This window comes from Cucumis melo, chromosome 4 (genome assembly GCF_025177605.1).
Source record: "Cucumis melo cultivar AY chromosome 4, USDA_Cmelo_AY_1.0, whole genome shotgun sequence".
Lineage (NCBI taxonomy): Eukaryota > Viridiplantae > Streptophyta > Magnoliopsida > Cucurbitales > Cucurbitaceae > Cucumis > Cucumis melo.
This window is the reverse complement of record NC_066860.1, coordinates 17,868,414-17,890,450: the sequence shown is the minus strand read 5'-3', so window position 1 is coordinate 17,890,450 and position 22,037 is coordinate 17,868,414. Positions and strand designations below refer to the sequence as shown.

At 37.8% G+C, this 22,037-nt stretch overlaps 1 protein-coding gene and 1 long non-coding RNA gene across 7 annotated transcripts in view; one reads left to right on the top strand and one right to left on the bottom strand.

Moving 5' to 3' along the window:
* The window catches only part of LOC127148779 (uncharacterized), a 115,978-nt gene that overhangs the window by 56,907 nt on the left and 37,034 nt on the right, over window positions 1-22,037 (top strand). The gene's annotated exons all lie outside the window — the stretch shown is intronic.
* Window positions 4,011-5,007, bottom strand: LOC127148782 (uncharacterized). Its single transcript, XR_007819873.1, has 2 exons — window positions 4,955-5,007; window positions 4,011-4,164 (listed from the first exon to the last, which is right to left on the bottom strand). It is a non-coding gene; the product is annotated as an uncharacterized LOC127148782 (long non-coding RNA).

Below are 22,037 nucleotides of genomic sequence, written 5' to 3'. Positions count from 1 at the left end.
TAATTTTGTTTAATTAGATTTAATTTATTGGGTGTTATTTTGAATTCATTTAATGAGAATTATTTGATTTATGTGAGAATTGAAATTAATTAAATATTTGTTGGATAAATATTTAATTAATTAGAGGTTTTGGCATGTGGTGTTTGTTGAGTTTTTGATTAAATGATAAGTTAAGAGAATTAAGTAAAGTTGTAGATTTTTAGTGTTGTTGAAGTTGAATTTAATTAAATAATTATGGATGTTATTTAATTAAATTGTAGGGTGAAAAATTTGTTGGAGATTTGATAATTATATGTATATGTGAAAATATATATATAATTATTATGTTAAAGGAAAAAATAATTATATTTGTTGAAATATAATTATTTAAGGAAAAGATAATTGTATTTTGGAGAAACAATATTTAGTAAGGGAGAAAAAATAAAATAATTATATTTTGGGAAAATACAATTATTTGTAAAAGGATAATTACTTTGGAGAAAGATAAACAATAATTAATTATTGTGGAAGACAATTAATTATTTTGGAGAAAGATAAATAATAATTAATTATTGTGGAAGATAATTAATTACTTTGGAGAAAGATAAATAATAATTAATTATTGTGGAAGATAATTAATTATTTTGGAGAAAGATAAATAATAATTAATTATTGTAGAAGACAATTAATTATTTTGGAAGAAAGGTAAATAATAATTAATTATTGTGGAAGATAATTAATTATTCTGCACAAAGATAAATATTAATTATGGAGTGGAGTTGTTATGGTTGGGTTAAGATAATTCATATTGGAAGTTAGTGATTTATTGGAAAAGATTTGGTTGATTAAAATAATTGAGCATTTAAGTTAATTTGAGATTTTGGAGCGAAAAGTTGGTTTTGGTGGAATTGGATTTAATTGAGTATATATATGGATATATATATTTAATTAATAATTTGGAAAAGTGAAGTTAATTATATTATGGAATATAATTATATTTGTTTGGAAAAGAAGATAATCCATGAGAAGAGAGATGGTTGATTTGATTGGAAGAAAAAGATATATATTTATTTAAAAGAGAGAATAATGGTTTAAATAAATATATATGTTTATTGTAGATTTTGGTGAGAGAAAATAATAATAATAAAGAAGTATTATTATTATTATTAATGATTATAGATGGCTAAGATTTTGTGCATTTAAGGCATTTACTGAGAAAAGATAATGGGAATAAAGATATATGTATATTTTTTGGTATTATATATATATATATATATATCCTAAAAGGAAAAGGAAAAGGAAATAATAATAATAAATATTATTGTTATTATTTAGGTCTATAAATAGCATTGAAATGCTTAAGTTAGAAAGTAAAAGAAAAAAAAAAGTTCTTCATCTTCTTCTCTAAGATAACCCTCTGTTGTCGCCGCTTCATCAGTTGAAGTTAAGATTGGTCTTTTTGGAAGCTTGAGGATTTAAAGTGATGAATTTTTCATCAAGGATAAAATGATTTTTCAACCTCCATCTGAGTAACCTTGGTAAGCCAATGAAATTAAATTAATATTTTATTAATTTAATTTTGGATCTATTTGGGGTTTCTTTAAATGCTCAATTGGCTAAACTTTTTGAGGATTTAAATCTTCGATTTTTCCCAATCAAGGTTGAATTGGTTTCAACCCCAATTTTTAGAAAGTTAATTATTTTGGGAGAATTTTTGGATGATAGTCAATTGCTAATTTTATTAATCAAGATACTGAGTTTTCCTTTTATGATTAGGATCAAGTTAATTGGAGAATTTTTACTGTCAACTAGGGAGTACCTTGTTTGGCTAAAATCTCAAGGTAAGAGATTCTCCTACTAGACCTTCGAACTGAATTTAAGAGACTGCATGTAATTATGATTATGCATTGATGGTAGCTAAAATGCATAACTTGATGCTATTGATAATGACTGTCGTTATACTGAGATGATGTTGATGACTGATGTCATGTTATGACTGGTAGTATGTTGATGATGATGACTGAGATTATTATTTTGATGATTGATGATGATGACTGATGTTATGTTAATGACTGGTAGATAGATGTTGATGGTTGTTGATGCATGATATATTAATGACATGATTAAGGACGTTAAGATTAATATTCATGCCATGCTATGATGTTATGTTGTGCTACATGCTATGGATAGGGTGTTCTGTTAACTTTGTCTATTAGAGTCGTACCCACATAGGTGTCCTTCGGGATCACTACCTTTTTAAGACTGTGTAGTCCGAGGGGACCACCAGTCTGGCATTGACATTGACACAGACATGATTTGAGAGATCCAATGGGATCGCTCACACTTATGACTGCGTTGTTCGACGGGACTGCCAGTCTGACATTGACATTGACATAGACATGATTTGAGTGATTCGACGGGATCACTCACAGCCCGATCGTCTTAGGTGTTCCCTTGGGTTCACCAGAGACCAGCTTGTTCCTACGGGATCATAGATTGCACGTGTTCGGGAACGTGCCAGTCCTTGGGTACTTCTTTACAGGACTCTAATGGGAAGTTAACAGATACCTAGCGGGACTAGTAGTAGGTCCCTTACTGAGTATATGTTTATACTCACTCTTTCTATGTTTAATATTTCAGACGAAGGTAAAGGTAGAGGAAAGCTGGCGAGTGACAGAGAAGGATCCGTGACATGCCATATAGGGACTCAGTTTTGCTTCTGCGTCTATGTTTCAATGTTTTAATATTCCGTTTTTAATGAAAAACGTAGTTTCCCTCCTTTCAAAAAGGTGTCTCTTGTCATTGTTTCTTTTTAGTAATGACCTTAGCTTAGTATAAAGAGCTGGGTCGTTACAATTTATTATGTCACTCAACAGGTGAAACACTATCCAAATGACATTATTGTGGAAGATGAACAAAAAACCTTAGAATTACTGTATATTATAGTTTAGAAACATTGAATCATATCAAGTCAAAAATAGACAAAAGAATTCTTTCTCGAGTTTTGACAAACAATCCTTTTGGCCAGTTTCTTAACATTAAAATGGCCAAAATACCAACACAATTCCTGAATTTTCTATTAAGAAAACAATGTCATACTAAAAAAAACTAATGTCCTTGCTTTCAACTTCAATGGACATATAGTAGAATTTAGACTAAAAGACTTTTGTTTTGTGACTGGACTAAAAGGTCAACAATTCCCTGAGTTAAATCTAGGAGAAAGAAAGAAAAAGGTCTGAAAAATGCAGTTTTCTATCATGATGACTTTATAACAAGAAGAGATATAGAAAGAACTTTCAAAGCGTTGTGCGACGAGGAAGACTCATTGAAAGAAAAACTAGTTAACCTCTATATCATATGAGCATTTTTAATTCCCAAGCAGCAACACAACCACATAAATCTCCTACATCTAGACATATTGGATAATGAAGAAATCTTCAAAGGTTATCCATGGGGAAAGTTATTATACATCCTAATATATCAGTTCTTGAAAAAAAGCATCCTACAGTGACAAGGATGTTGTATACCTAGGGTTTCCCTTAGCTTTAGTCTATTGGGCTTTTGAGAAAATATCAAGACTTTTCAATTTAGATGTTGGGTTTGGAAGAAAGCTTGCAACGGAAAGGCCACGAATTGTAACATGGAAATGTTTGGAAACAAGTGACTGAAGGACTCTAAACATCGATATTTTTGAATCTGAGAATGTAAGTAAACTTAGAGCATGCTTTATATATGTCTATCTAGATAGAGAATGAAAGATTTTCTATCCATGTCTATCTTAAATATATGATGATATAAATCTATCACTATTTATCAATACGTTTGCTACTTTTTCACTAATAATCTAATATCATTTTATTTATAGTTCTCCATGTAACGACCCAACTTTCCGGACTAAGCTGAGGTCACTACCAAATACCAAAACTCGACCATTCAACATAAAATTTAAAACGGACCAGTTACGATTCATTAAAGCATTAGAAACCTTACAAAAAGACAGTTTCGGGCCCTATTTTAAATCAATCAAAAAGTCACAAATAAAAACTCAAGTCACCAGTTCAAAATCACAAGTCAAAATATTCTGACAAAATACATAGCGGAAGCGATAAGAAAACCAGACGCGTCCATATGGCCTTCACGCGTCCTTCCTGCCTCTCGTCGGTCTGCCCCTCGCTGTGCCCTTACCTGAAAAGTTAAAGAAGAGAAAAGAGTGAGTATAAACATACCCAGTAAGGGACCCACTACTGGGCCCGTTAGGGGACAACAGTTAACTTCCTATTCGGGGGTACCCTACATAACAGTCTAGTGGTTCCGTAGAACGCACATATCAGTCTAGTGCTCCCGAAGGATGCACGTATCAGTCTAGTGCTCCCGAAGGATGCACACATCAGTCTAGTGCTCCCGAAGGATGCACCTATCAGTCTAGTGCTCCCGAAGGATGCACCTATCAGTCTAGTGCTCCCGAAGGATGCACGTAATCCGTAAGGCACACTACCCCATAGATGAAGCTAACCATTACCCCTCAGTCCATACTAAACCGTCTACATCAGTCACACCCCAACGACATTCATCTTACAGTTCCGCCATAGGCTTTGTCAGTCAGATAGTATAGGTTTAAACATCTATACCCTCAGTTGCTATACGCATCACCAATTCGCACACCATTAGGGAAAATCCTAAGCCCAATCAACTAACCAACCAAAACCGGACTCACTGTCCTTCCCCGTCCAAACTCCATGATCAACATCCAGACCAATACTTTACTACATACTGAACCGTAACTTCAAGGTCCATCAACATAAAATCTCAATCCACAATTAGCAGTCACAGTATCTTTACATCAGACAAAATATAATAACAGTACTTAACAGTCAACACGCATACAGTTATTCAGTACAGTCACTAACGTGTAATCCACTGTGGATTACTACGTTTTCGGCCTGGATTCGGGGTCCAGTAGTAGGAAAACCCTTACCTGATACTCGGTTATGCCCCTCGATCGAATCCACGCTCAACAGATCCACCTAAACGAAACACGAAAGTTTTAGTTGATGACTTTAGTAGAAGTCGTTTTAAAAGGTCAGAAGCGACATCCGTTGACTTACCCAAGGAAAGGAAGCTATCTCCAACCAAGCCTGCCGCGGGACCCGAGAACTTAAGCGTCAACTCTGTACTACCTTCAAGGGAGAAAAGTAGGGCCATATCTTATTCCAATATTCAAACTCTAATCGGATGTAGCAACATTAGGAAATTCATCGAAAACAATCCTTACCGAAGACTCACCGTGACCCGGAGCGGAGGAAGGAAGGCTTAGGTGGCTTGGTGAAACAAGGAGCTCGGCTCGGCTTGGCCTTGGCTCACAGCTCGACTTGTAGCTCGGCTCACTCGGCTCGCGGCTCGGCTCACTCGGCTCGCGGCTCGGCTCGCGGCTCGGCTCACTTGGCTCGCGGCTCAGATTGTGGCTCGGCTCACTCGGCTCACTCGGCTCGGCTTACTCAGCTCGGCTTACCCGGATTTGTGTGTGGCTCGGACTGGAAACGGGTTTTGGGTCGGGTCAGCTTGGAACCGGGTCGGGTTGGATGAAAACGGCAGCCACGGTTGGTTTATTATCTTCCGGCGAACGAGGGCGGCGGCGATTTGCAGACAACGCACGAGGCACGACGCTGAAAGGAAGGGATACCACCTGCGGTTGGGACAGAGGCGGCCGGCAGGTCTCGTAGCTGCTTAAGACCGAAGGAGATCGGAGATGGAGGCGGTGCCGACGCTGTCGGAAACGAAGGAGAAGGTTAAGGAGGATGGTGGTGGCGCTGCGGTCGGAAGGAGAAGAGATGAAGAAGAAGGAGAAACGGATGGAAGCGGCGGCGTCGGGCGACGATTGTCGGGAGGAGAGGGAAAAGCTGCCGGGGAAAGGAAGAAGAAGAAGAAGAAAATCGGGGGGGGGGGAGACGGCGCGCAATTTAGGGTTAGGTTTTTTTAAAAACAAATAATTTTTATTATATATATATATATATATATATATATATATATATATATATATATATATAACTCTTAATAATTAAATAATATTAATAATAATAATATAAAGTAAAAATAATAATATATAATAATATTAATATTAAATAAAAATAAATTAATATTATGTAATAATAATGTTATTGTTTTAAAATAATATTATTACTATAATATTAAATAATAATAATAATTATAATATTAATATTATAATAAATAAATTAAATATTAATAATAATAATATAATTAATATGATATTATTATTATATCAACTTACACCAACATTTTAGATTTTCGAATAATTTACATAAACGAGAAAATTTTACCTCGAATTTTCGGGGCGTTACACTCCATGACACCTCTAGACTCATCAGAAGAAGAGTCTCAAACAATTTTGAGATATTTCAAAAATATTGAGAAGAAAGAAAGAAAAGAAAAAGCAGAGCAACAGGAAAAAAAAGAAAGAAATGGAAAAAAGAATGACACAAATAAAATCTTAAATGAAATAAGTGAAATTAGAATAAATCAAGAAAAAATAGAAACAGAACAAATATTATTAAGACAAGGAATAAAAGAAATAAAAAGCATGTTGACAATGTTTATGACAAGCTTGAATGTTCCACCACCATCAGCCAAACTTCAACAACAACAGAATGAGAAAGAAATTGCATATACAAAAGTCGTTGAGAAAAATAGTCCACCTACTTGTAGCCTTGATCTTCTTGATGATGATGAACAAGTTAATACAATGGTGAAGTATGCAACAACACAACCCTACGGTTAGTGCCTTATTCATTATGTACTCCTTTATTTTGTTTAATGTTTCTCAATTTCCAAATAAAACACGATTATGTTGTTTCTTTTACTTTACAAGAAACTGTCGTTTTGGAAACACAAAGTAGTTTGGAAACAATAGCAACTACAGATTTAGAAACACCCAAAACAAAAATATTGTCGCAGGTTTAATTCTTTTCCAAACAATAAATATAACTCGTATAGACAGATATAATTTATCTGTCTTGATGTGTTTTCTTTATGATGTCTCTGAACATTCTTACTTTATGTGCTTGTAGATAGATGAAGAAGATGAAAAGAACAACTGGTTTATTTATTTAAGAACACCAAAAACTCACGTATTGACACAGGTTTTAATTTGTTTAATATACAATTAGTTTCACGATCGTTTAAATATATTAAACGATCATTTATATTTTCACATGACTTTTCGTTTAGTTTGTAATTCTTTAATTTATATATTTTTTATTTCTTTGCTACTTAACTAGTTTCATGATCGTATGTACATATTTAAAGGATCTTTATATTGCATGGCTCTCTATATTTTCTTGCACAATCATTTTGACAACAAATTCTCTTTTTACATTCAGATAATTGAATTTAAAGATGGAGAAAAAGAAGAAGAAGTTGAAAATAGGGACCAGGAAGACAAAACAAAAAAAAGTCAGATTCAGTTGGGAAATATTGTAATCGTTGAAGAACAAAATAGAAAAACAAGGGAAAGAAAATGCAAAAGATACAACAAAAGGAAAAAAAAAGTTTATTGAAGAAGATGAGATTTATAATAATGAAACTAAAGAAGAAATTGACACTCACAGCAGTCAAGAACCACAAGAAGAAACTGACACTAATAGCAATCGAGAACCACAAGAAGTTAGAAACAAAAGGAAACAAGAGAGAATTTAAAGAAATACAAAAGGAAAATAATGTTTGTCAGCAAAAAAAGACAAAAGTCTCAACACAAGAAGAAAGCGGCAAGAGAAACGAAAGAAGAATGTCAACTCAAGAATGCATTGATAATGCTCCTTCCTTCGACCTATAAATTTCTTAATATTTTAGAGATGATTTATAGTGTTTGTAAAGCTTCAAATCTTTAAATTTAACTTTCGAAAATTTCTTTATTCTATACTTGAGAAATCTGTATTCCATTTCACTCTTTATATCCTACATTTATTACCAGGATCGTTTATATTCAACAATATCATCGTCTAATCGTATAAACACATAGTTGTTTAAATAAAATACTCCACGATCGCATTAAGTGTACAACATCATCGTTTAACAACATCTTATAAATCAATCCTACACAATCGTTTAGTTCTACAACATCATCGTTTAACATTATATGTTTTTCCCATCGTTTAACAATGCGATCAATTACATCTTTTAAAAGATCATTTTAACTTAATTATATGATTGTTTATATATATATATATATATATATATATATATATATATATATATATATATATATATATATATATTAAACGATAAGAAATGCGATTCAACATTTTAAAAATTGCATGCGAATTTATAATATTGCCCCTTTGGTAAAAACAACCAATATATACGTACCGCCTTATTCATTTTTCTTCACTTCGCAATACACGATCGCATGATCACTCAGTTTTTTGTCTCAAAGATTTCCTATTCCATTTTTCTCAGTCCATTTTTCTCTTCAATGTCAAAAGGTATTTTGCTGAACTTTTCATACTATAACGTTACACTTTGTCTTTTTTGTATTTCAAACATTTCAACTTCTGTCTTGAAAACTATCATTTTGTTCTTAAATTCTTATTCTCAACCGTTTAGGTTTTCGGATTCGTTTAAACTTCTATTCTAGAGATTGTTAAATGTTTCAATTTATCATTACTTGCCGATTAATTATATTACGAATGTCTTTCTGTTTGGATTAAACGATCTGTTACATCAAGTAAACAATAATTTAATTTTAGGGTTTATGGTTTAGTGTTTTATAAACGGTCTTATACATAATGAAAGTATACAATGAACATTATTTTCAGAATGGCTGTACCTAGCGACAAGTACTTCCCTGCCACTGTCTCATGCCAAGTGCACAAGATTAGCAGTCTTATTAAGGATAAACTAACCAAGAAACAGCTGCATATGTTTGACAAAAAAATTTTTGGTCTATTGCTGAATGTCAACATGTTCTTCAACAACCAGTTGATCCATCATTTATTGCTGAGGCAGATACCTGAAGAAGCCAACGCACGTGGAATCTGTTTTTCAATTTTGGAAAAAAAAAACGTTTGTTTCACCCAAAAGAAATTCAATATCATAACTGGATTGTGACCAACCACTGTAACATTGGAGAAAGATCATGATAATAAGTGCCTACAAAGCCTTCTATTCAGATCAGAAAACAAGAAAATAATAACATGCTTGGAAGTTTAGGAAATTTTCAAGAATTTTAAGTTTACAAATGACCATGATGCTGTGAAGGTCGCCTTGGCAGCCTTTATTGAAACTGTGATGGTCGGCAAGGATAAGAAAACACAGTTTGATATGGATATTTTGGAAAGAGTTGATGATGAAGATGTATTTAAGAACTGTGATTGGTCAACTTTCTTCTACACTCGTCTGCTCAACAGTTTAAAGAAAAGTTTACAAAGAAAAAAAGAAGCACACGAGTTAAAGAAGACAAAAAGTTCCAAAGTAGTGGCTTACTACAACATCAAAGGCTATGTGCTTTCTTTTCAGGTGATTTTTATTTGTTTATACACTTTAATTAAATACAAATTAAACATCAAAGTTTAACATATTTTTTTAAATGTTTTAGGTGTGGGCTTATGAAGTACTCTCAACTGCAAGTGAGCACTTGGCCACAAAAAACAGTAAGGGATCAATCCCTAGGATATTGAGATGGAATTGTACACAAGCTCCATCTTACAAAGTGCTGCAAAAGAACATATTCGACAACAAAAATGTAAGTAAAACTTGTCAACGATCGTTTAATACGATTACACAATTGTTCAATACAATCACATGATCGTTTAATACAATTACACGATCGTTTACATTTTAACATATACGATCGTTTAGCTTAATGCAATATCGTTTATATTGAATACCATATGTAGTATCATATTATTTTAGAAACGATCGTTTATATTAACAATTCTTTTATTGTAACATTGCAAACTGTTGTTAAACCTAAACTGAAGCTACAACCCAAGAGAAAGTTTTCATGAAGAGTCGAATTCAAGGGGATGATAACATGGAAATGGAGGACGATGAATCCATTCCAGATATTAACAACAATGATACCAATACTTCTAATTATGCAATGAACAATAATCATTGGAGCAATCAGACTCATCTCCACAACTGTCACCATGAAGAAAAAAAAGTCAAACAGTGGCTGACCAGTCTAAAAAAGTTCGTAAGGATTTATCCACACTGACTTCTATAGTCTCTAAGATGGATGACACAATTAGAAAGCAATCAGTGGAGCTGTCTGAAATGAAGTAGATGCTGGAGAGATTGGTCCAAGTAAACTTTGTTTTCAGAAAGTATTTCGTTTATCAGTTGTTTAAATAAACGATTGTTTAACTAAGATATCTGATCGCCTATCAAATTTCAATGATCGTTTATCAAAGTTACACGATCGTTTAGATATGATACATCATCATTTACTTTTATATACACGATCGTTTAACAATCCATTTTTTAAAAATTTTATCTTCATTTTTATTTGTTTATTAGAATAAAAATCAAAATCAAGGGAATGATCATACTCATCAGAATGACAATGATGATCATCAGAATATAGAAGATATGATCACCAATGACCAACCATATGTTGAAGAACAACATACTGAACATCAAGAGGAAACCCAAAGGTTAATATTTCATTCATTGTTTACTGCTTTATATTGTTGAAAATTGCTTACATTCTAAATAAGTAACTGTATTTTTTCTTCTTCTCATTTTGTTTTAGGAACATCCAGAGGAATTAGGTAGTGATATTAGCATAGACAGCAGGGATGCAGACTTGCTATTGACTATAAGACATTTATCGGATAATATAAATGCTCAAAATCAGAAAGAAAAAGACCTACCAGAAATGATTACTACCCTTCCACTTATGAGCCAACCTCTTCCACTTTGTGAAATACTACCATCATCAAATAGTACTCTCAAACAACTTGCAATGGCTCCACTCGATCAAAATGTACAAATTCATGAAGTGTCACCATCAATTTCAATTAAAAATGAAGAATCTCAACTAGTATGTATACACAACAACTGTATAGTCCTTTGAATTAAGAGTTTGTTTCTTATCTAATATTATGCATTGTAGGAAATACAAAACAAAAAAATGATCAAGTAGTTACCTTGGTTGAGATAGAAAATGAAAATCAACAAGTAACTGAGAATCAAATAATTGGAAATGTGCACAAATCTACCTCAACTGAAAAAATAGAATCTCAATTGGTATATATACACAACAAAATATGTAGTCCTTTAAATTAATAGTTTGTTACTTGTCTAATATCATACATTATAGGAAAAACCAAAACAACAGGTTGAGATTCAAAAAAATGATGAAGCAGTTACTTTGGTTGAAAATGAATCAGTAACAGAGAAAGAAAGTTCTATAATTGATTTAGAATCTATATTGGTATGTATATAAAAGAACTCTGAACTACTTTGCATCGATTATTATTGTTTTCTATTTTTTCCTTAGTTAACAACATTGTGCATTATAGGAAATAAATGAACAACAAAAACCAATGAAGAGAAGGAATCTATGTAAAATAGCAAATAAAAATGTGCTTGATTAAGATCAACAAGTTAATCCACCCACAACAACAAGTTAATCCACCCACAACATCTACTGAGGTCATATCAGAAACTACAATACATGTCCCATATGTCAAAATCAAAGATGTAGATAGATATAATCCTATGCGGCAAGTGGATCAAAAATTATGGGACATATACTTATCTTGAAAAAGATCAAGAAAAACAACTCATGAAGAAAGGAAAGTAGTCTCCACAACCAGAAAGAAAGAATTTTTCAAAAAGCTTAAAGAAGATACATGAATACTAGGAGACGTAAGTACTCTTTCCAAATTTCATTTTATATATAAAACTACACGATCGAGTACAATATAGTTTATCTAACCAAATGATAGTTTATATATATTACACAATCGCTTAGTAAGGAAAAGAATGTTGTAAATGATCACTTGTATTTGCTAAACGATAGCTTAAACAATCGCTTTTATTAACTGAACGATTGTTTATATATATTACACGATCGCTTAGTAAGGAAATTAATGTTGTAAACGATCACTTGTATTTGCTAAATGATCTCTCAAACTATCATTTCTATTCACTAAATGATCGTTTAATTTTTTTTGTAGACCATGGATTTGTTATTGTCCCACTTGCAGAAAAAAATGTTGCATATCAAGCAACTTTGCAAGTATACTTTTAGAATAATAGATTCGGCGTTTATAGTAAGTTATCATTCTTAATTTATTATTATTTTTTTTTGTATAGAAGTTTAACTGCATAATTATATTTTGCCTAAATTTTTTACTTGTTCTTCAAGATTTAGAATCAATAAAAAACACTGCATAGTTTTGCAACGACTTTTTGATACTCATGTGCTGACAGCAGACAATAAGAAAGCTGAATGGACAAACACAACAGCACATTTAGAGCTATGGAATGATTCAGATTTGGAATGCTATTTTGATATAGCTCTTGGTGATTTCCAAGACAAAGAAGGGTAGGGTGATGTCAACTACGTGATTGGCTGCATCAACATAAGAGAACACTGGTTGGCTATTGTAGCTGATATGAGGAAATGCAAGATCTACATGTTCGACTGAAGTCCAAAATATGTTGAGAAAAAACTTGTTGATGAAGCTCTTGAAATGCCTGCACGATGCATCCCCTCACTCGCAATTGCAATTGGAACGAATCTCTATTTAAAACGCTTCAAATATAGCCCTTGGACAGTACTCAGATCGAATACCACATTACAAAAAGGGCGTTCATTAGATTGTGGCATTTTTTGTTCAAAATTTATTGAATGCCTTGTAACAAATGCTGACCATGATTGTCTAACTGTGGAAAACATGAAACTGTTTAGACAACAGTATGTACTGGAACTTTGGGCAAATAAATAATTTTGGTAAATAAATGTATATTTGGTTCTTGTACTTTTGACTCAATGTGTGTATACGTTTAGATAGATATTACAAAACAATTGTATAAAGATATAAAAACATTCGTGTAGAAAAATGTTCATCGTGCATATATCTTTAAGCGATCGTTTAGTAAAGTCTAAACGATCTTCTTAATACACATTAACAATATTAAGCGATCGTTTATAAACCACAATAATATCTAAAAAATATTAAGCGATTTTCTAAACATGCATGTATAGAATATTAAGCAATCGTTTATATATATCACACTAATGTAAAAGATCGTGCATATATATTTAAGTGATCGTTTAGTAAAGTCTAAACGATCTTCTTAATACACATAAAAAATATTAAGCGATCGTTTATAAACCATAGTAATATCTAAAGAATATTAAGCAATTTCCTAAACGTACATGTGAAGAATATTAAGCGATCGTTTATATGTATCACACTAATGTAAAAGATCATGTATATATCTTTAAGCAATCGTTTAGTAAATGTCTAAACGGTCTTCTTAATACACATAAAAAATATTAAGCGATCGTTTATATATCTAATGTCTAAACGATATCAACTCTCCATCAAATTTAATACCAAATGTGTATACATAATAATGAAAGAGAGAGTACCCATTTTCATTAATTGTTCAAACCTTGCCTTGCTTAAAAGTCCTACTATTATGTCCTTTACGATTACAATTGGAACATCTGTTTAAACTACTAAATTTGCCAACAGATGGAATTCTTTGTATTCTTGATCTTCCAGCCTGCCATTTAAAGATTGGAGGTAATGTGTAACGACCCAACTTTCCGGACTAAGCTGAGGTCACTACCAAATGCCAAAACTCGACCATTTAACATAAAATTTAAAACGGACCAGTTACGATTCATTAAAACATTAGAAACCTTACAAAAGACAGTTTCGGGCCCTATTTTAAATAAATAAAAAAAAAGTCACAAAATAAAAATATCAAGTCACCAGTTCAAAATCACAAATCAAAACATTCTGACAAAATACATAGCGGAAGCGATAAGAAAGACCAGACGCGTCCATATGGCCTTCACGCATCCTTCCTGCCTCTCGTCGGTCTGCCCCTCGCTGTACCCCTACCTGAAGAGTTAAAGAAGAGAAGGGTGAGTATAAACATACCCAGTAAGGGACCCACTACTGGGCCCGTTAGGGGACAACAGTTAACTTCCTATTCGGGGGTACCCTACATAACAGTCTAGTGCTCCCGAAGGATGCACATATCAGTCTAGTGCTCCCGAAGGATGCACATATCAGTCTAGTGCTCCCGAAGGATGCACATATCAGTCTAGTGCTCCCGAAGGACGCACATATCAGTCTAGTGCTCCCGAAGGACGCACATATCAGTCTAGTGCTCCCGAAGGACGCACATATCAGTCTAGTGCTCCCGAAGGACGCACATATCAGTCTAGTGCTCCCGAAGGATGCACATATCAGTCTAGTGCTCCCGAAGGATGCACATATCAGTCTAGTGCTCCCGAAGGACGCACATATCCGTAAGGCACACTACCCCATAGATGAAGCTAACCGTTACCCCTCAGTCCGAACTAAACTGTCTACATAAGTCACATCCCAACGGCATTCATATCACAGTCCCGCTATAGGCTTTGTCAGTCAGATAGTATAGGTTTAGACATCTACACCTTCAGTTGCTATATGCATTACCAACTCGCACACCATTAGGGAAAACCCTAGATCCAATCGACTAACCAACCCAAAACCGGACTCACTGTCCTTCCACGTCCAAATTCCATGAACCACATCCAGACCGGTGCTTTACTACATACTGAACCGTAACTTTAAGGTCCATCAACATAAAATCTCAATCCACAAATAGCAGTCACAGTATATTTACATCAGACAAAATATACTATCAGTGCTTAAACGTCAACACGCATACAGTTATTCAGTACAGTCACTAACGTGTAATCCCCTGTGGATTACTACGGTTTCAGCCTGGACTCAGGGTCCAGTAGTAGGAAAACCCTTACCTGATACTCGGTTATGCCCCTCGATCGAAATCCACGCTCGATAAATCCACCTACGAAACACGAAAGTTTTAGTTGATGACCTTAGTAGTAGTTGTTTTAAAAGGTCATCCGTTGACTTACCCAAGGAAAGGAAGCTATCTCCAACCAGGCCTGCCGCGGAACCCGAGAACTTAAGCGTCAACTCTGTACTACCTTCAAGGGAGAAAAGTAGGGTCATATCTTAATCCAACATTCAAACTCGAATCGGACGAGGTAACATTAGGGAATTCATCAAAACAATCCTTACCGAAGACTCACCGTGAACCGAAGTAGAGGAAGGAAGGCTTAGGTGGCTCGGCTCGGCTCGGCTTGGACTCGGCTCGGCTCGGCTCGGCTCGGCTCGGCTTAACTCGGCTTGGTTCTCGACTCGGCTCGGCTCGGCTCGGCTCGGCTTGGTTCTCGGCTCGGCTCGGCTCGGCTCGCGGCTCGGCTCACTCGGCTCGCGGCTCGGCTCGCGGCTCGCTCGGCTTGGGGCTCGGCTCGGACAAGGATGGCGGCTCGGCTTCACGATCACCTCGGCTGCGCGCGACGACAGACAAAAACAACCCGGCGATGGCGGCGACGGTCTTCGGCTTACCCTGGACTTTATGGGTTGCACCGGACGGCACGGAGGAGGAGGTGTTGCTGGTGGTAGAGACAGAGACGGCCGGCGGACCCGTAGCTGCTTAATACCGAAGGGAGATCGGAGATGGAGGCGGCCGTAGCGGTGAGATGGAGGCGGAGATCGGAGGTGGAAGCGGTGCTGCTGCCGTCGGAAAAGAAGGAGAAGATTGAGGAGAATGGTGGTGGCGCTGAAACGGAAATGAAGAGGGAGGGAGAGAGACGGCTGCGGCGCCGGGAAGACGAAACGAAGAAGAAGGTGGAAGGGGGGGCTCGGGCGTCGGGCGTGGAAGGGAGAAGAAAGAAGAAGAAAATCGGGGGGGGGGGGGGGGGGGCGGCGCTGTCTCCTAGGGTTTCTTTTCTCTCTTTTTTTTTTTTAATATATATATATATATATATATATATATAAACAAAATAAGTATATATAAATAAATATTAAAATTATTAATATTAAATAATTTTAAATAAATAATAATATATATATTAAATAAAATAAAAATAATAATAATAATAAAGTAATAATAATAATATATTAATAATATTAATATTAAATAAATAATAATTTAATATTATGTAAATAATAATGTTATTGTTTAATAATATTACTATAATATTAAATAATAATAATAATTCTAATATTAATATTATAACAAATAAAATATATATTAATAATAATAATATAATTAATATTATATTATTATTATATCAACTTACACCAACATTTTAGAATTCCGAAAAAATTTACAAAAAAAAACGAGAAAATTTTACCTTAAATTTTCGGGGCGTTACAATCTTCCCTCCTTAGGGAACTTTCGTCCTCGAAAGTTTTTATTCCTCGAACAGTTCGGGATAACGGGACCTCATGTCATCTTCACGCTCCCATGTAGCCTCTTCTACCCGGTGATTCCGCCATAAGACTTTAACTAGGGGAATCTCTTTATTTCTCAACGTCTTCACCTCTCTAGCAAGCACCTCAACAGGTTGTTCAACATAGCTCAAGTTTTCATCAATTTCCAGTGGCTCGTAATCCACTACATGGGATGGATCTGGCACGTACTTCCTCAACATGGAGACATGGAAAACATCATGAACTGTCGAGAGTGATGGTGGCAATGCCAAGCGATAAGCTACAGGGCCAATCTGTTCCAGAATCTCAAACGGCCCAACAAAACGGGGACTCAGCTTTCCCCTCCTTTCAAAACGCAAGACACCTCTCATAGGTGCTACCTTTAAGAACACTTTATCCCCTACCTCAAACTCAAGGTCCTTCCGCCTCACATCTGCATAACTCTTCTGTCTACTCTGAGCGGTATGCATGCGTGATCTAATCTTCTGAATCGCTTCGTTAGTAGACTGAACTAACTCAGGACCCATCAATCTCTGCTCACCTACCTCATCCCAGCAAACCGGGGATCTACAACATTTGCCGTACAGGGCCTCAAACGGTGCCATGCCAATAGTAGCCTGATAACTGTTATTATAAGCAAATTCCATCAAATGTAAGTGGGAGTCCCAGCTACCTGGAAATTCCAATGCACACGCTCGCAACATATCCTCTAAAACCTGGTTCAGACGCTCAGTCTGACCGTCAGTCTGTGGATGGAAAGCCGTACTAAAGTCCAACCTCGTGCCCATAGCAGTCTGCAAACCCTTCCAAAATTTGGAAGTGAAACGGGCATCTCTATCAGAAACAATCGACACTGGCACTCCGTGTAATCTCACTATCTCAGACATGTACAACTGTGCCCACTTACTAGCAGTATAGGTGGATTTACCCGGAACGAAGTGCGCTGATTTAGTAAGTTTGTCCACCACAACCCAAATCACTGTAAATCCCCTCAGAGTTCTCGGTAGCCCTGTAATGAAATCCATGGACACGTTCTCCCACTTCCATTTCGGTATGCTCAAGGGTTGTAATAAACCCGCCGGTTTCTGCCTTGGTGCCTTAACCTGCTGACATACCAGGCATTTACTAACAAATTCTGCTACTTCCCTCTTCATGTTACGCCACCAATAAACCCGCTTCAGGTCCTGATACATCTTCGTACTACCTGGGTGCATGGAAAATGGGGAACTGTGCGCCTCAGATAATAATTCTGTCTTAACCGCACTATCTGACGGAACACAGAGGCGTCTCTCAAACAACAGTCCACCATCAGAGGATAACGAGAACTCAGCCGTTTGCCCTGCCTCTGCTAGGCCACGTTTCTCAACCAGATAAGGATCGTTACTCTGAGCATCAATGATCCTCTGCCTCAAAGTCGGCTGTACCGTCAACTGGGCTAACTGCATAGTAACTGCCCCCACTGACACTGCAATCTCAGCCCGCTCGAGATCCCGATGCAATGGGGCCTGCCGGGTAATAAGTGCTGCTGAATGTGACACCTTCCTACTAAGAGCATCAGCTACCACATTTGCCTTGCCTGGATGATACAGTATCTCACAATCGTAATCCTTCACTAACTCAAGCCACCTTCGCTGTCTCATATTCAATTCTTTCTGAGTAAAGAAGTATTTCAAGCTCTTATGATCTGTGAATATCTGTATCTTTTCACCATATAAATAATGCCTCCATATTTTCAAAGCAAAAACCACTGCTGCCAACTCTAGATCATGTGTAGGGTAGTTCTGCTCATGACTCTTCAACTGACGAGACGCATAAGCGACCACCTTACCCTGCTGCATCAAAACACAACCCAGACCCTTCTTGGAAGCATCACTATAAATCACGAAACTGCCAGAACCATCAGGTACAGTAAGAACCGGCGCGGTAACTAGCTTCTGTTTAAGGTTCTGGAAACTGTCCTCACATGCCTTGCTCCAAACAAAAGGAACCCCCTTTCTGGTCAACTGAGTAAGAGGAGTAGCTATACGAGAAAAGTTCTCCACAAACCGTCGATAATAGCCTGCTAAACCCAGAAAGCTACGAACCTCACTGACTGTGGAAGGTCGGGTCCAACCGGTGACTGCCTCTATCTTAGCTGGATCTACAGAGACTCCAGCCTTAGAAACCACGTGGCCCAGAAAGGACACCTGCTTCAGCCAAAACTCGCACTTCGAGAACTTTGCGTATAACTTATTATCCCGAAGTGTTTGCAAAGCCATACGTAAATGCTCCTCGTGTTCGGCCTCCGTCTTGGAGTATATCAAGATATCGTCGATAAACACAATCACAAAAGTATCTAGGAACTCCCTAAACACTCTGTTCATCAAGTCCATAAACACTGCCGGAGCATTCGTCAAACCAAAAGACATCACAATAAACTCGTAGTGTCCATATCTGGAACGAAATGCTGTCTTCGGTACATCCTCATCCTTAATTCTCAGCTGATGGTATCCCGACCGAAGATCAATCTTAGAAAACACTGTGGCTCCCTGTAACTGGTCAAATAGATCGTCAATCCTGGGCAAGGGATATCTGTTCTTTACGGTTACTTTGTTCAACTCCCTATAGTCAATGCACAGACGCATCGATCCGTCCTTCTTCTTAACGAATAAGACTGGCGCACCCCAAGGTGACACGCTCGGTCGAATGAATCCCTTATCAAGCAATTCCTGTAACTGTACCTTCAGTTCTTTCAGTTCTGTGGGGGCCATCCTGTAAGGGGCTCTGGATATAGGAACCGTGCCCGGCTCCAACTCTATGGCAAACTCAACCTCTCTGTGCGGAGGTAACCCTGGAAGTTCCTCAGGAAAAACGTCCAGATAGTCCCTCACTACTGGTTCTGATGACAGGGATACATCGGCCTCTCTAGTATCCACCACGCTCGCTAAGATACCCCAAGTACCCTGACTGAGCAGTTTACTGGCCCTGATGGCTGAGATTACCTGAGGCAACGACCTTGACCCTCCTCCCTTAAATTTAAAACTGGCCATCGAGGGAGGGTTAAACGTTACCTCCTTACGTGAACAATCTATGCTGGCGTGGTTAACGGCCAACCAATCCATACCCAGGATTACATCAAAGTCCAACATATCCAGGACTATCAGCGTTACTTCAATCACATGGCCTGCTATCTCAATCTGGCATGCTTTCACCTTTTCCTTCGACAACATACATTCCCCGGAAGGAGTAGATACTGACAGAACATGGTGTAAGGGCTCTACCTCTAAGCGGGCATGCGACACAAATGCGGAAGAGATGAAAGAATGTGACGAACCCGAATCAAACAAAACTAAGGCGTAATGCCCCAACACTGGGAGCGTACCTGTCACTACTGTGCCTGCCTTCTCAGCCTCAGTCTTGTTGGTAGCAAAGACTCTACCCTGATGTGGAGCACCTGCTCCCTGGTTCTGCGCGATCCCCGTGAGTCTCAACGGGCATCTATCAGCTGTATGACCCTCTTGCCTGCACTTAAAGCAGGTCCTGGTCCCGAATAAGCAACGGCCCAAATGGTGCTTCCCACAAGTGGTACACAACGGCTTCCCTCTGGCAGCCTCCCCTGCCTCAAAAGGTTTCTGCTGGAAGCTGCGAAACTCACCACCTGGTCTGAAATTCTGCTGTGGCACTGGAACAGGCTGCTGCTCAGCCTTCCTCTTCTGTCCCGACGTCGAACCTCTACCAGCGGTCTTAGACGAGTTGGCCCTCTCCTGTAAAATGAGATCCACTGCCAGGCGCAGTGCATCGGCATGAGTAGCGGGTCTGAAAGCTCGGACCAAACCCTGAATGTCCAGTCTGAGGCCTCTAACAAACTTATCAGCTCTGGCCGCCTCGGTCGCTATCATCTCGGGAGCGAAGCGGGATAACATGTCAAACTCTGCATCACACTGCTCCACTGTCATGTCACCCTACTCTAAGTTCAGAAACTCCTACCGCTTGGCATCTCTCAAACTGGCGGAGAAGAATTTCGCATAGAAACTCTCCTTGAACTGCTGCCACGTGATCTGACTCACATCACCACCTAGCATTCTCTCTGTAGTCTCCCACCATGCAGTACCTCTGTCAGTCAACATAAAAACAGCACACTGAACCTTCTGATCCTCAGGGCATTTCATGTAACGGAATATGGTTTCCAAGGACGATAACCACATCTGAGCCCTGGTGGGGTCCTCCAAAGACCCATCAAACGTCGTGGGATTATACTTCCTGAAATCCCTCAGGTGCTCAGCCTCTGCTGACAACTGATCCGGCACAAACTGGGGTGCAACTGGTACCGGAGCCGGAGCTGGAGCAGGAACTGGTGCTGGAGCTGGCGCTGGAGCTGGCGCCGGAGTTGGCGAGGCAGGCTTCTGCTGCTCCCGCATCTGCATAATCATATCTCTAAACCTCTGCTCCATGGCGGCTAGGTCCGCATGAGTAACTGGCGCAGTCGGGTCAGGGGCTTGGGCTACAGGCTGCACCTCAGGTTGAACGCGTCCTGCTCCCCTTCCTCGGCCTCCTCGGCCACTCCTACGTGCACCTCTCCTTGGTGGCATTTCCCTAACAACCACCAACGATTCCTTTAGTCATAAATGGTAATTGAATTTGCAGTTTAACTTAGGTAAGGTAATGCATGTAGAGTTATACATATACTTTCATGAGAGCGTACCTGACGAGCGGCAAGGATCGTTTCAGCCATAAGGACACAAAACACAGACTCACATTATAAGTCAGTCTACAGAACCTAAAACTTAGGCTCTGATACCAACTGTAACGACCCAACTTTCCGGACTAAGCTGAGGTCACTACCAAATGCCAAAACTCGACCATTTAACATAAAATTTAAAACGGACCAGTTACGATTCATTAAAACATTAAAAACCTTACAAAAGACAGTTTCGGACCCTATTTTAAATAAATAAAAAAAAAAGTCACAAAATAAAAATATCAAGTCACCAGTTCAAAATCACAAATCAAAACATTCTGACAAAATACATAGCGGAAGCGATAAGAAAGACCAGACGCGTCCATATGGCCTTCACGCATCCTTCCTGCCTCTCGTCGGTCTGCCCCTCGCTGTACCCCTACCTGAAGAGTTAAAGAAGAGAAGGGTGAGTATAAACATACCCAGTAAGGGACCCACTACTGGGCCCGTTAGGGGACAACAGTTAACTTCCTATTCGGGGGTACCCTACATAACAGTCTAGTGCTCCCGAAGGATGCACATATCAGTCTAGTGCTCCCGAAGGATGCACATATCAGTCTAGTGCTCCCGAAGGATGCACATATCAGTCTAGTGCTCCCGAAGGATGCACATATCAGTCTAGTGCTTCCGAAGGATGCACATATCAGTCTAGGGCTCCCGAAGGACGCACATATCCGTAGGGCACACTACCCCATAGATGAAGCTAACCGTTACCCCTCAGTCCGAACTAAACTGTCTACATAAGTCACATCCCAACGGCATTCATATCACAGTCCCGCTATAGGCTTTGTCAGTCAGATAGTATAGGTTTAGACATCTACACCTTCAGTTGCTATATGCAT